Source organism: Platalea leucorodia (assembly GCF_965183815.1).
Source record: "Platalea leucorodia genome assembly, chromosome: 3".
In the NCBI taxonomy this organism is placed as follows: domain Eukaryota; kingdom Metazoa; phylum Chordata; class Aves; order Pelecaniformes; family Threskiornithidae; genus Platalea; species Platalea leucorodia.
The window spans coordinates 114,659,810-114,674,650 of NC_138825.1; positions in this window are offsets into that span (position 1 = coordinate 114,659,810).

The following is a 14,841-nucleotide window of genomic DNA, read 5'->3' on the forward strand; positions in this document are numbered from 1 at the left end:
CCTTAGCTGTGGGAGTGATAAGGAGAAATGATGTTTATACTGGGGCAATTTCTTCATGTAAGATAAATAAAACAACTCTAAAAAGGCAGAGTAACATGGAAGATTTTGGTGGCCATAGGCATGCCATTTAGGGCCACACTTTTAAATCCATTTGCCTAAATATGGTTTGAGGTGCCTAATTCTAGTAAGTGAAGTTTTTAATTCTACCTTCTCATTGTCTTGCAAAAAGAGCAGACCACAATGTGGGTCCACCTCTCACACTTCAGAAGTAAAAAGGACTATATAAGTATGACATATTGATATGGTAGGACACTATATTCATTTGTAAAAGTCCACCTTCTTAGCCCTCGTCTCTCCTATTCTTATGACACCATATTTGCAATGAAAACAATGCCTTTACTTTCTTATACTTTTAAAATGTTATGGAGTGAAATCAGCAAAAGAGGCCTAGTTACTTGATAAAATAAGCTAGGCAACTTCTTTTAAAGGCTGAGACAAACCTCTCTGAAGCCATTAAGCAGCTTTTCCATTGATTGCAGTGGGCACTTGATCAGGCATTTATTTTATAGGAGGAATTAGTATCATCCTTATGAAAATACATTCCACAGATTTGTTTTTCTGTAGTGGATGCACCTTCTCTTCTCAAATTACAAAGAGCTTGTCATGAATTATTTTTTCTGCTTCATATAGACAATGTCTACCTGCAAAGGTAACTAAAAAAATAACCATGGAGACGCCAATTTTACGGTAATTAAAAAAAGAAAAAAAGCAACTTTGCTAATCAGCAAACCCTTTGATCTGGTTAACCCTAAAGGTCAAAATACCCTGACCCCATCAATGGTCTTGCTCTAATGTTGCCCTGCTTGGATCATTTCTCCCATTGTTTTATTCATCCCATATTAACTTCAAAACGAAGCTGCAGTGTTCCTGTGTACCTAGCAAATCTTCCTGATCTTACAATGAGGTGAAGGCCCATTGTTTCACTCCAAATCAGTTACCATTGTGCCCATTCAGCAAAATCGTTCATTTCCCCAGTCTAATGACTACATCCTATTCGAGGCTGTAAGCATTTTGTCATTCTGACCACAGAGGCTATTTAAGCCCTTTGATCTTACCTGTTATTGCCCCACTCTTCAGCTGCTGAGCTGACAAAATAGGCGCTGTTTTAGCTACAGGCATAAGTGACTGTATTCCCATTTACAAGACATATATGTGAATGGAAGAATAGGAATGTGTTGAAAGAAATGCCTCAAATCTTTAGTTTTACGGTAATGTGTGTAACTTGTGGGGAGCTGCATTTTTGAAACATGCTGCATGTTAGCCCCTGCTGAAGAGGTTATTCTTTCCCCTTGATGTCAACAAGGCATGTTTTAGCTTTCATTTCAGTGGGAGCAGAACTAAGCCAAATCCTTCAGTGCTTTCAGAAATTACACCCTAATTTTATAAAGCCTCTCATGAGGATTCATGTTTTTTAAGCAGTGTTTTCCAGGGGGAAGAAGGATGAGATGAGCCAGAGGCAGTATCCCCAGCAGCCTCCAGAAACTAGAGAATTTGTGGTACAAGTGGGCAGCTCTGATTCCATCCCCTCTGCCATTTGTAGCCTCCACAAGTTAACTGGAAGAAGAGTGGTTGCTTAGAGGAGATTTTTCTGGTGGTAGTGAATTAAAACAAGAGAACAGTGACCTGTGGCTTGTAGCTCTTAAATCTATAAGGTAGGAAAAGTGTGATAAAGGACAATAGTAAATAATTAATAAAATAATGTGAATAATTATGAACATTTGAAAATGACTGTAAGATGATGTATTTTACTATTCGGGATGGGTGGAGAAGGAAATTACTTTCCAAATATTATTGTTTCAAACCAGTAATACTGTTTAAAACTGTTTTTCCCCTCTACAGTTGACTTTTCCCAAGCTAGATTTTTACTTCTTCCTAAGTTGCAGCAGGTCTGTAAAAAAGTCATCATATTTCACAATATTTTACAGACTTCTTTTTTCCAAAGGCATGAACTCAGATCACAGTATGGTAGTCTGAGGAAGAATAAATGATTTCCTGGTAGAAGAGAAGGTCCCTCTCCTCATGCCAAACACAGTTTTCCTTTTTTCTCCTGGTATCACAGTTCTCTGTTTAGAAAAATTGCCCTTGCAGGTCAAATTGGGAAAGTGGTCCTAGAGGATGTGCCATTTTTCTGGTGCATCTTTTCTTCCTGAAGTGGAAACATACCTTTAAAAAGTGGCTATGTAAGAACTAACCAGTGCATTGCCAAATTATCAAATGCCTTTGGCTCTTAGCACAGCAGAACCTGTTGACCACAAGGAAATTACTTTTATTTCAGTAAAGCAACAGAGGTATGCTTCTAGTCCAAATCCTATATTTTAATAGGGCAGGATGATGTTAAAAAAAAAAAAAATCCTTGTTTTTGTCAGAAAAAGATTCAACTGCTACACTTCATGTGCATGAGACACTGGAACATTTTGCCTACATAGATATTCTGTCTAAGGTGCATGATTCAGAAAGTAGTCTAGTGACATAAAGGAGCAGGAATTACAAATCCTATGAAGCTCCTTGGTAGCTCATAAAAAATTCATAAATTAATGCCAACTCAATTAAAAAAAAATTCTACATTTCCAGATAGCAACTAATGCCACTGGAGAAAGGACAGCCTGAAATGATGAGCAATCTTTTGCAAATTATAATGCAGGTGTTTGGTTTTTTTTCTGGAAGAAAACTCCAGAAATCAGCAATATAAGAGCTACCCATGTGTTTCAGGATTTTGTAAGGTACTTTGTTTCCTGATTTCTGATCAAAAGTTATATTGACATACACTAACTTCCACAGGAAAGAGATTTGCTCAGTTATTACACTTTTGAGAGGAAAGGTTTTATAATAGATACAAGTTGTAATAATAAGAGAAAGCTAATGTGACCTGTTTATTTGTTAGACAGTTAAAAAATTCATGGCTTTAATTAGTCCCAGAAAATACTACCAACACTGTCAATCTAACCTACATTGCTGCTGTGACTAAGATATCGAGAACTGGTAATCAAACCTAAGTTTTATGGTTAAAATTGCTTTCTTCATAGGTGCTTTTATAAGAAGTGATTAATCTATGCTGGAGGACCACACAGGGGGGGACCAGAGGATTTATGACCTGAGGGAGCTCAACATTCTTGTCAAAATATATTTTTAAAAGAGATCCATTTTTTAATTTTTAACAGTTGTTGGCCAATAGCCCTGTACAACCTTTTACCTCATACCTTTCTGGTAAAAGTATGGCAAATCTTTTGCCTATTTTAATGGTGAATGTAAGGCTTGAATTAATAATAACAGGCTGTGGTCCAGAATCTTAACCCTCAGCTGTGGCTGCTAATAGTAAATCAGATGGACTGAATAAAAGCTGCTGCATATTCTGCTTCCTATGCTAAGTACCTCAGCAAGGAATATCAGTCTGAAATGCAGGGGAACAAAATGATATATGAACCACGCTAGAGAACATGGAAGAACAAGTTTGTAAGCCTATTTCAATAAGAAAATCACACAACTGCTGTTCACTAAAACCATAGTTCCACTGTGACATTTACTTCCATTTGGAAGCATCAGCTTGAAACAGATTTCTAAAATCTTCTCAATGGCATTCGACTACTGTTAGATACAGAAAGGTACCAAAACTTGTTATTCAAAGGCTCTTTTGGTGCTATTTGCTACTATCACTATTAAATTACTGTCATAATTTAATATTTGCAGTGTGGTGGTATGCCTGAGTCCTCAGATGCAAGTACAGGACCTACATCTGCTAGATATCCTGGAAACGTGTAGATAAACACAGCCTCTTTCCCAGAGCGACTGTGATTTGTTTTTGTCATTAATCTCTTAGTACTGTTTGACAACATACCATTTTCAAACACAATAATAAATTCATATACCAATGAAGTGAGAGAATTTAAAGTGCCATTTGAGTTTAAAAGGATGCATATACCAAATTTGTAGAGAGGAGGTGAGATCCTCAGCGATAACTCATAAAACATTTTGGGAAAGTTTGTGAGGTTTTAAAGTTGCTTTGTCCAGACTGGGAAGGCCAGCATAGCCCCTGGCTGGCAGGATGGTAGCAAGCTTTGATTGGATTTTGAAGATTCAGCTCTGTGGAACAGCTCTGGGACAAGCACCCATGATATTGACAGCCACTTATTGTCTCAAAAAAAAAAAAAAAAGCATTTCATAGAATTATAGAACCATAGAATCATAGAACACCAGGTTGGAAGGGACATCAAGGATCATCTGGTCCAAACTTTCTTGTCAAAAAAAAAAAAAAAAGCATTTCATTTCATGGGTTTAGAATGTCAGTTAGAAAGGGTATAAAACAGTACTCAGTTATACTTGGGCAAAGGCTAAAAACTTGCAGCAACCTCACCTGTGCTGCTCCTAAAAGGGACAAGAAGAATCTGACTTATTTGATTATTTTAACTTAAACTGGAAAAAGACATATTTTATTAAAGAAAATGAGTGTAATCTCCCCTAAAATGACAATGTCTCTGTGATTTGAGACTAGAAATTTTTGAAACAGAAGGTTTAGTTTGCTAAGGCTGTCTTGCAGAAGGTAAACTAAGTGCTCAGAACTTGTTTAAATTTGAAAGGTATCCTCCATAATAACAACCCGTTGCCAATGAAGCTGTTTTTTAAGATTTGCATTATGAATACAATTAAATTTATGCAAAAAGATAATCTATATACCATGGTGCTAAAGTTTAATACACTTTCCCAGACAAAGCAATTCTGCAAGACATTTCGGATGGGAAGCTAAATATTCTGGACTTGTTTATCACAGCCAAGAAATTCTGCAGAAAACAGCAGGAATTCTCTAAGGGCTTGTAGGAAGCAGCTCCCCACTCCTACCCCACCCAATAGGTAGAAAGAAGTGGGGCATGGACAGGAATAACTCTAAAAGGATTTGGTTTGATTTGGTGACTGGAAATACCTGATAAAAAGATACTTTCTATATACATGCATAATTAACCTTTTTTTTCTGTCTGAAAGAGACTTTGAGAGATCATTATTTTGAATTTCATTGGTCTTGAAAATGGGGGATTTGTGTCCGGGGAGGCGGGGGTAGAGACCCTAAGAATTTGTGGGCATAAAGTCTGTTTAAGTTAAGTGAAGGAACAAGCAGATGATTGTTTACAAAGATCTGACATAACTATTGCGTCCTAAGCAAAACCTACATGGCAGAGATGAGTAGAAGACAAGGTAGGGACAGAGAGAGAAAGTGTACGGCTAAATAAATTTGTTTGCAAGGAGCAAGAAGCAGGGGAAAATGCCATAAATCTGAAGCAGATGATCTTTGATCACGTGCTTAGATATATACTAAATAATAAAACAGTCCATGGTCTGATCTGGCCCTGAGACTAATCTGGGCATGGCAAATTCTTACCCATACAGCTAAACTCTCATACCTTCCCAAAATATGTTGACTGTATCAAAATTCTCTATTGGGAATGGTCCCTGGGCCATGCTAACTCCTGAACTATGCCTCAGTGTTGGCTGGGAGAGTGCTGGTTGTCACAATCTAGACTATTGAGACAATGCAATGGTGGTGATATGGTCCACTGTAGACCTGCACCCTGGTCTTGCTAAATTTACTAGCGTAGGCACAGCTAATGAGCACAGTCAGTGGCTTACAGAAAATTTCAGGTAGCTCTCAAACAGGTGCTGGCCACAAAACAGGCTTTGAAATTTAACAAGTGGTTTGTAGTTTGATTCCTTGGTGCTCAAGGAAAGAAGGCTCTGCACATCAGTGCTAATAAACAGGACTGCATTAAAGAAACACTTCGCAGTGTTCCCAGTTGCCTTTTGTTAGTGAAAAACCCAACAGAACTCAACTTTTCAATAGTTATGGTGGGATAAGGGTATGATACAGAACTGTACGTATGGTTGGACAGGAGCCATGTAGAAGTGCTGTATTCTGTGATTAGACATCTGTGCATGCTGTGCCAAACTGCAGCGTTTTCATGACTTTTTGTAATGAAATTTTGCATATAATTGCTGTTCACTAGCTTGTTGACAGCATTATTTTCCAGATTTCTGTTCCCACTGAATATTTTGTATTTTTGATTCTTTTCCCTGAGAAGTGCTAACATGTATTTATCAAATTCACTCATTGTTGTTAGTCTCTGCAGGTCCTGTGCATCATTGCTCTGTGCTAACATGTAACTCCTAATGTGAAATCAATCATGATTTTATCAACATGCTGTTTTCTTTTTGTTTGAGAGAATTAATGAAGATTTTTAATGACATGGTAGCTAAGACCAATCCTTGCCAGGTGTCACTAAAAAGCTTCCTCCAATTGGCTGTCATTTATCATTTTCTTTTTAGCTGCACACATGAATCATTTTATATATTGCACAGTTTTGTTTGAAAAACACCAAGGAAATCTATTTTAGTTTTGCATTTCTACATATACGTATACTTCTTTCTCCTGTAGGAAGTACAGATTTGTATATCTATTCTTTGAAAAAGCATCACTGAAAGACTATTTTGTCTATCCTGAAAACCAAATTAATCATAGTAGAAAAATACCTATATTAATTATAAAAATATTTATACTACCTTTTCTTAATAAATATCTCTTAATTATTTATAATACCTTTGTCTCCCCTGTACATTCAAGTAACTTGTCTTTTTTTTTTTTCAATGCATTTCTGTCTCAATAAAAATGCCGCTCTATGCCAGAACACAAGCAAAACAAGTCACTAATCCTACTGTGATGTAGCTTGTCTGTAGTTTACAGCACAGATGCTCTGAGCAAAGCAGAAAACTGTACCAGATTCTGCTGCTGTTGTGTAGGTTGAACCGAATCTAAACCTTGATCCAACTTATGTCTCTGAAATTAGGTATGAAACAAAGTTCTACGTGGCTCATGGAAGTCAACCCACTAAAATTTAAGTGGTACTGGCTGAGCTGTACAGAACAGACTTAGAAAGAACTGAGGAAGCAAACCTCTATCTCTGCATGGTGGGATCCATGTTTTGGGACAAAACTTCTGCACATGCAATACTGCGCAAGCCATTTGGAAAAATTTGCCAAACTGTCCCATGGGGGCATTTCTTATTTGCATTTTCATCTACAAAACACGCGCGTTAGAAGGATTTTGACACTACATTCAACTAGTCATAGACCAGGGTCAGAACAAGGTAAGTACCGCAGCATGCCACTTCTTAGGCATTCTCTCCAGATCCAAGGGAAATGCCCCTTCCTTGTTGAGACTCTTTCTAGCCTCACTCACCCTTTCCAGCATAGGTGGTAAATTCAAGCCACAGGCCGCAGTTCTAGGGCTTTTTTTGTGCCACCTGTTGTGGTATATTTTACATAGGCACAGAATTATGAGTCATTGTGGAGTACAAGCCACACTGAATGAGAGCACCAGCTCATTTAAACCAGACCTTATACTATGTAGGAAGGATACAGACAAGACACGGGGCAGGAGGGAGGAAGTCCCATCAAGAATAGCATATACTCATGTAACCTTAGTCTTCTCAGACCAAAAGTGTACTTAAAATAGGCTAAGAATGATGTATGATAATGATCAATTTCAATATTTTTTGTGCTGAATAAAACCTTTCTACGTAAAAAATCACACTGATGTGAGACTTTTGTAGAGGGCCGAACCCAAAGCCCATTCAAAGCCATTAGAACATTACTGCTGATTTACCACTTTTAACTTGCAGAGCAGAAGGCACTACTCAGTGTGAAGATGTGTGGTAAAATCCAGCTTTATTATCAGACTAAGATTTCTGTCTAAAAGCTGTAAGGACAACAGTTCTAAAATATGCTAGTGTCAACTACTTCCCTCCCCAGCTAAATGCACACAAATAACCAGGTAGGCACCCTTTGCACATGGTTATCATCAAAACTTCTATGAATATTTGTCAAATTATTTTTGTTTTTATTTAAAATGTGTTTATAACATATACACTGTACCAAAATGTTGTATACAAGCAGTGCAATGTCTTTTGATTTTTCCTGTTTGCACATGTGTGAAACAAAATTTCATCAGTTTTGTTAGCAACATGGTATTGCAGTGCTCATTGCTTGAGAACACTGAATTAGTTCAGAACGTTGGTCTTCTGATCTGCCATGCAGGTATAGAAATGAATGAACCCCTTCCTTCCTTCCTTCCTTCCTTCCTTCCTTCCTTCCTTCCTTCCTTCCTTCCTTCCTTCCTTCCTTCCTTCCTTCCTTCCTTCCTTCCTTCCTTCCTTCCTTCCTTCCTTCCTTCCTTCCTTCCTTCCTTCCTTCCTTCCTTCCTTCCTTCCTTCCTTCTCCCTCCCCACTTCCTTTCCTCCTTTTCTCCCTCCCTATCTCTGTTCTTCTTTCATTAATCTGTTTCCTTTCTCAAACTGTTTGGTTTTCAATTGTTGGTTTTACGTTTTGTTTAAAGTGAACATTCCCATCCACACTGATTCCATACAACTGCATAAAAATGTATTTTTGAATGGAGGCATCTAACTTCACTAAATATTGTTTTAACCTTAAGCTTGGTCTGGTTGACTGCTATGAAAACTCTTCCTGCAGGTTTTCTGACATTAGCATTATAGCATTATAGCTTCAGGAACTGACTTTTGATAGTGAAGTGGTAATAGTAAGGTGAAAGTGTTGCAAAAATTTCATGCTTTAATGGTCAATTACAGACTAATGAAATCTTATCTCCAGATATGTGAGTCATGTTGTAAAGCTCACATGTACCAAGCTTTGTCACTAATTACCATTTCACTGCTTTACATAATTGCACTGAATAGTATAGACTGGGTCTACCAGAAATAGTTTAATGGCTTAGTATTCCTTGGCATAATTAGCATCATAGGTTCTTATTTCTTTGGTGCTTGCAGGCAAAACACTGTCTACTGCAGCTGTGGTAGTAAGTAAGAATGGCCATTTCTATAGGGTACACAATATGCTAAAATAACTGAATGTGTATATTTAATCATGTGGTTTTGTGAACAGGATGTAGGTATTGTGTGTTGCACATGTAGTTTAAAATAAACTGCTCCAATTCTAATTCTTAAGCTATGTGATTGCATAATGCGTAGTGTCTTGATTTCAAATGTGTTTAACTCACAGTCAGTCCCCAGCAATTTACAAAGTCTTTAGCATATCTCTCATTTTCTTACTGGTTGTTGTCAATGCAAGATCTGATAGCACTGATTTTTGATAGAGCTAAAAGGTGTAAAACATTCTTCAGCTAGACAGAGCCTAGGGGAAATGGAAATAGTCACCGTAACTGTAACCTTTGAAGAAGAGCTGGTCTTTCCTGCCTTAGAAATACAAAACTGATTCATTCATTACAGATAATTCAAGGAAGCTGCTGAGAGGCAAGAGAACTAAGATCTTCTGAAGACTAAGAGCATACAAAAAGATCAAGAGTTGCCTGAGAGCTTTTGTAGCCAAAGAGATGGATAAGTAATTACCCTTGTGGTGAAAGCCAGGCTACCTATCATTTAAAACTAAGGACTGTTTACCAGGTGCTTCTCTACTTACAGTTTGCCACTTTGTTTGAATATCTTTAATGTTTAAAGCATATCCTTCAAAACTTGCCCTGAGCAGGACCAAAATGCTCAACATCTAATATGGCAAATTCCTCACAGAATCAGGTTAACATGCTGAAATTAATAATTTTATCTTCTGCCAGTCATATCATGTGAATACCGTCAAGAGTGAAAATAGGATTTCCTATGCCAGGATATTGCCATTTGAACACAGACTTCTACTCCCCTCCTTACACAAAAGCCAAGTGATCCAAATGTCACTCAGAGCACTCATAGCTTACCCCTTTGTGGGTCAAGCACATGGAGCTTGAGATGGGATGAAGCAGAACACAATATGCCTGTTTTGTAAGAGTTGTAGTTTTCTGTCCAAGGTCTGAACTCTGAGTGTGTCTGAGAGCTTTGCAGACCGTAGTTCACAGATGTGTCAGGGAGGTAAGGAAGTATTTTATTGCAAAACTCACAACTGAGGCAATGGTGACTGGTTTTCAAGTTTACAAGTAGCAACCAGCCATTTCATTCCCAGAGACTTCAGTATGAAAAAAGACATCATTTGTGTCAGTGAATGGATCTGCTAAAAGACTTGCCAGATCACAGAGGAGATGTGTAAGAGAGCCAGAAACTGGGACTTACAGCTGTTGTATCCTACTGCAGTGTACTTTCATAAAAATTGATCATTCTAGGTCACTCTAAAGCCCTCCTTTCTTCTACAGAGACCAAAAATGGTTGTCTTGTGAAAAGTTTAAGGAACAGAATAATCAGATAGTGATATTTCCTCAAGGTATTCTTCCACTCTCCATCATTTTCATAGTCAGGAGCTTCTGAAGGCAAAAATATGGGGGTTTTGTATGTGTGTGCGTAGTGATCATCCCTGGAAGATTTTTTTTCCCTTCAATTTTACTTTAAAACATCATGTGATTTATTTAACATCCACTACACCCTGTTCAAAGGAGATACAAACTTATTTATGAACCACTTTAAGAAATATTTCATTTTGCCTGTTGGGGTGCCTAGTTCTTGTTTTGGAAGGGACACAGCAGAAAAACTCTGACCTTCAACAGCTACTCTGGACTTTCAGGCCTCCATCATGTTCCCTGTTTATTTCTCTCTTTTTCAGGTGGAAAGGCTCTAGGCCATTTAATCATTCTTTTATGTACCCAACTTATCTACTAAACCATCCTCTTTCTCAGAATGTGTTCTATCTGTTCCTTGTTATGTACAGTGGTTTTTCTTTCTTTTTCATCTTCTGCCTCATGAAAAGGGTATCATTTAGGCCAAAGTAGGATCACATAATGTGCTAAGGATGCTTCATAGTATTATATAGAACAGATAGTTGAATCAGTGTGAATAGCTATATTTGACCAGTGCTGGATTAATGCACTAACATGATATGAAAGTAATGTTCATACTATATCAGTAACAGCAAATGCAAACGGAGCATTAAGAGTATGACTCATAATTACTGATGTGATAAGCTGTTGATTTTTCATGAGTACAGCAAAGCTGTTAGCAGCTGCTTAGCTTACCTTCAGCCTCAGCTGCTGGACTGCTAGCTTTTCAAGAAGCACAACATGCAAAAACAAATGGGAAGTACCCCCATTTCCACTATTGCCAGGGATTCCTTTTGTAAGGCAACTCTAATGTTCCGTATTTTAAAAACGAACTTGGAAAAACTTGAGCAAGCCATTCACAAGACTTGAAAATGTCTCATTTTTCTCACTAGAGTTTTTGGGAAGAGACTAGATGGAGGCAGCAGCACTGAAACAAGCCTTGCCAGAAGGTATGTTATGGAGGAACAGCTGTCTTTTTAAACCCTGCTCAGAAACATAGCCTCACTGGCCACATTTGGGGCTATCATTTATCAGGATTCTCCTGGTTGTATTATCTTTTTCTGTACAGAGAATATTTGTCTTGCCAGTTCCATGAAAGTCTCCAGAAGTCCTATCTAACTGTCTGCTGCACTTATTATGTTATCTATTGATATTAAGTCTGGTGTACCCAGGACATGCATCTTGTTGCCTAGAGATAACAGATTCATTGTCTACATGTTGTGCAGCAGAAATGCCCATATTTCCCAGCTGATAAAAGAAATCTCCAGCTGTGTTAGAATGTTGCTCTTGTAGTGTGCCTACTACAGGTTTCTGTATTTTAAAGACAATAGGATTAAAGGATAGGCTGAACACCACACTGGGTAAGATTCATCTCACTTAATTTGCAGCCTCTGGAAGAGTCGTATACACTCCTCAGCTAATCACCTTTGGATTTTCTTATTGTTGGTAGAGATCTAGTGAGTACAGCTCATGCTGTATGCACCTAACTTAGGATGAACTGAATTACACTGTCTACTACGTGGTCTGTAATGAGCAGCCCTTCACTGACTATAAAAGGAACCTGGAGAGAAGAGCTCAAATATATATTGCACATAACCATATTTAGTGAGAAGCATTACACTTTTTGAAGTATCAGTTCAGTCCTGTCTTTTCCTAGTTCATCAGTAAGTGACACTGGGTATGACAGTCTCTTCTCTTTGTCTTTCCCATCCTCCTTTCCTTTATCCAACTTGGTTTACAGTGTGTAAGCACTGTGGGACAGGGGCTGGTCCTTGCTTCTGGCCAGTTCTGAGTGGAAAGATGGTTTTGCATCTTGGTTTTGGACCCGGGTGCAGGAGACCTACATTTTGTCTCTATTGTAGCACAGACTTGTTCTATGAGGTCCAAATTATTTTCTACAGGGTCAGTTATTTTTTAAGAAGTGCTTCCTTAATTAACAGGTGAGCTATAGTCATGGTTAAAGTCATTAAAGATCATCCAAATGCTATGCTATTCTCTATAGGCAAAATAAAAATGGCAATCTTATTTGAAGCATTATGAATATCTCAGAAAAAAAAAAGAAACCACTTAAAAAAAAGCTACCCAAATCCTTTTTCTATTCACAAATTTTAAAAAGAAGCTTGCAATTTTCTCAACAGGGCTTGATAGAATTAACACTGAAAATTAGCATTTAGCAGGTCAGTTTCTAGAATCTTATTATAAATTTTCAGTGTCTGGGAGTTGGAACAGTATTTATTTTATATGAATGAAAGACTGAATGTGTAATACTTTTCCTTATGGAGTGAACGTAACTTCTAAACCTAAGTTTCCAACAAATTCTTGCATTTAAAAATGTAATAATTTCTTTAAATTATTGATATTATTGCCTGTCAAGACATTCATTGGAATATTCACAGAAATGAAAGACAAAATATGCATGAACTCATTGGAAATGAATGTCTTTAAACTTCAAATGAATTTTAAAATTAATATTTTGCAATATTTGCTTTGAACCAAAATCCTTGAGATTAAGAAATTTAAATTGCTTAATACCTACATACTTAAATTTAGCAACTGGCAGGGAGAGTGAGAATGATTTTATCATAAATGAAAAGTTAAAATAATTTATTTAGTTACTTCACTAGAAGCACAGTAGCACAATTTTAATGCTGTCTCCTGAGTATCAAACCAATTTCTTAAAATGATTTGGCCTTTTCCAGGTGGAGAAACCTGTATTACTTGTGGTCCCATAGAACAGTGGATTCTGTAGTGTAGATTTAGATGAATATTGTCTTGGCTGAGTGTCTAGCATTGTTATTATTACTGCTGTAAATGACCTTAAGGCATAGCAAAAGGGCCAGGAAAGGCTGATTTGAATGTTAATGTGATGATGAGAATGCTTAGTATTTCAGTGTGGCATTTCAAGTTTCAGAATGAAAGCATAAGCCATCTATTAATTGATGTGGCAGGTCTCTAGAGTGGGAATTAGCCTGTGCTGCTTCATCTATGTTGCTGTATTCATGTGAATTGTTACATGTGTTAACAGTAAACAAAAGAGTTTTCGTGGGGAAGACTGAAGTGCGGTACAGGACTGCTGCAATGAGCTTCAGTCTTCCTACTGGTAGATTCTGTATTCTTTTTTTACTCTAATGAATATATCATTTCATGGAAAGGAAAAATTTACCTGCACTGATAGGATGTGTTTAACTTCAATTATTCCTTCAATATTCAAATATGTTAACTTCAATATTTCTTCAAGTGGATGATCTCAATGTTTTCAGAACAAGCTAAGAAGGGTGTGTGTTTCCTTGGTCTGTTGCTGATGGGGAGTTTGAGGCTGTATGTTATATTCTGTGGCTGAAAAAATAGTGTGATGTTTTGACTTGATTAAATATGAGAGCTGATAGACTAATTTATGTTACGGCTGAGAGCTGAGCTAGTCATCTTACTACTGTGATTAACTGGATATTTTAACGTGTGCCTGAGGCCATGTTCTCTCAGTTACACATTTGCTTTATCTACATCTACTATGCTACAACAGTTTAAGTTAAATTATAATTTTCAACTAGTTTGGTTAATCTAATGTGAAAAGACTCTGTTTAAATTCTTTTTGCTTAAGCTGAACTTACAGTGTTTTAATCTAAATCAGTTTGGAACAAGGCTAAGCCAAGCCAAAATAAGAAATTCTTGAAACAAGTGTCAAAATACATGATTTTAACTGGACAAGCCTAATAAAATTGGGGGCTGTATTTACGCAAAAATGTGCTACAGGTTCACCTCACCTGCCCCCCCTCTCCCATCTCCCATTCCCCTGGGTCTATGAGGAAGTGATAACGCCCTGAGCTACATCTGAGCTAAATACATGAAGTGATTTTGTAACCTCTTTGCAAGCTACAACTTCACCATTCGTCAGATATGTCAGATATGTCAGGTCTCAAAAAGCCACTAAACCACTGATGGTTGGAAGCTTTTGCTGTAGGAAGTAAGATATATTTTGTGCTGCCGTGTCTTTCCGTGGCATCCCTGTTGGCCACTGATGGGAACTGGATGCTGGGCAAGATCAGCTTTTGATTTGACATGATGTGGCCACTCTTACGCTCTGCATAGAAAAGGCGACCTTTGGGCTTCACTTTCCAGTCCACAGGAGAGTGCGCAGCAAGATTATTTTTCTTGAAATGAACCATCTGTTTACAAAAATTGTCTAAGCTTGGTCGAACTCAAGTGGGAAGGGAACATGGAGGACGATGTTTCCTGAAGGGAGGTGGAGGCAGTTTCAACCTGGGCGTGCTCTGCAGCAGCTACTAAAGCTGATTGCTGATTACTGACTAATCATCTGTGGGGGCACATGGGTACTGGGCACCTCCTTGGGGGAGGGGATGGGCCAAGGACGGATGGGTCACTAGCCTGTGGGCAGGGGTCAGGATCAAGCCCGATGAGGGGAACGGGGGTCAGACAGACCTGGGATGGCTGGGCAGGGCGATGGGGATGGGATGAGCCAG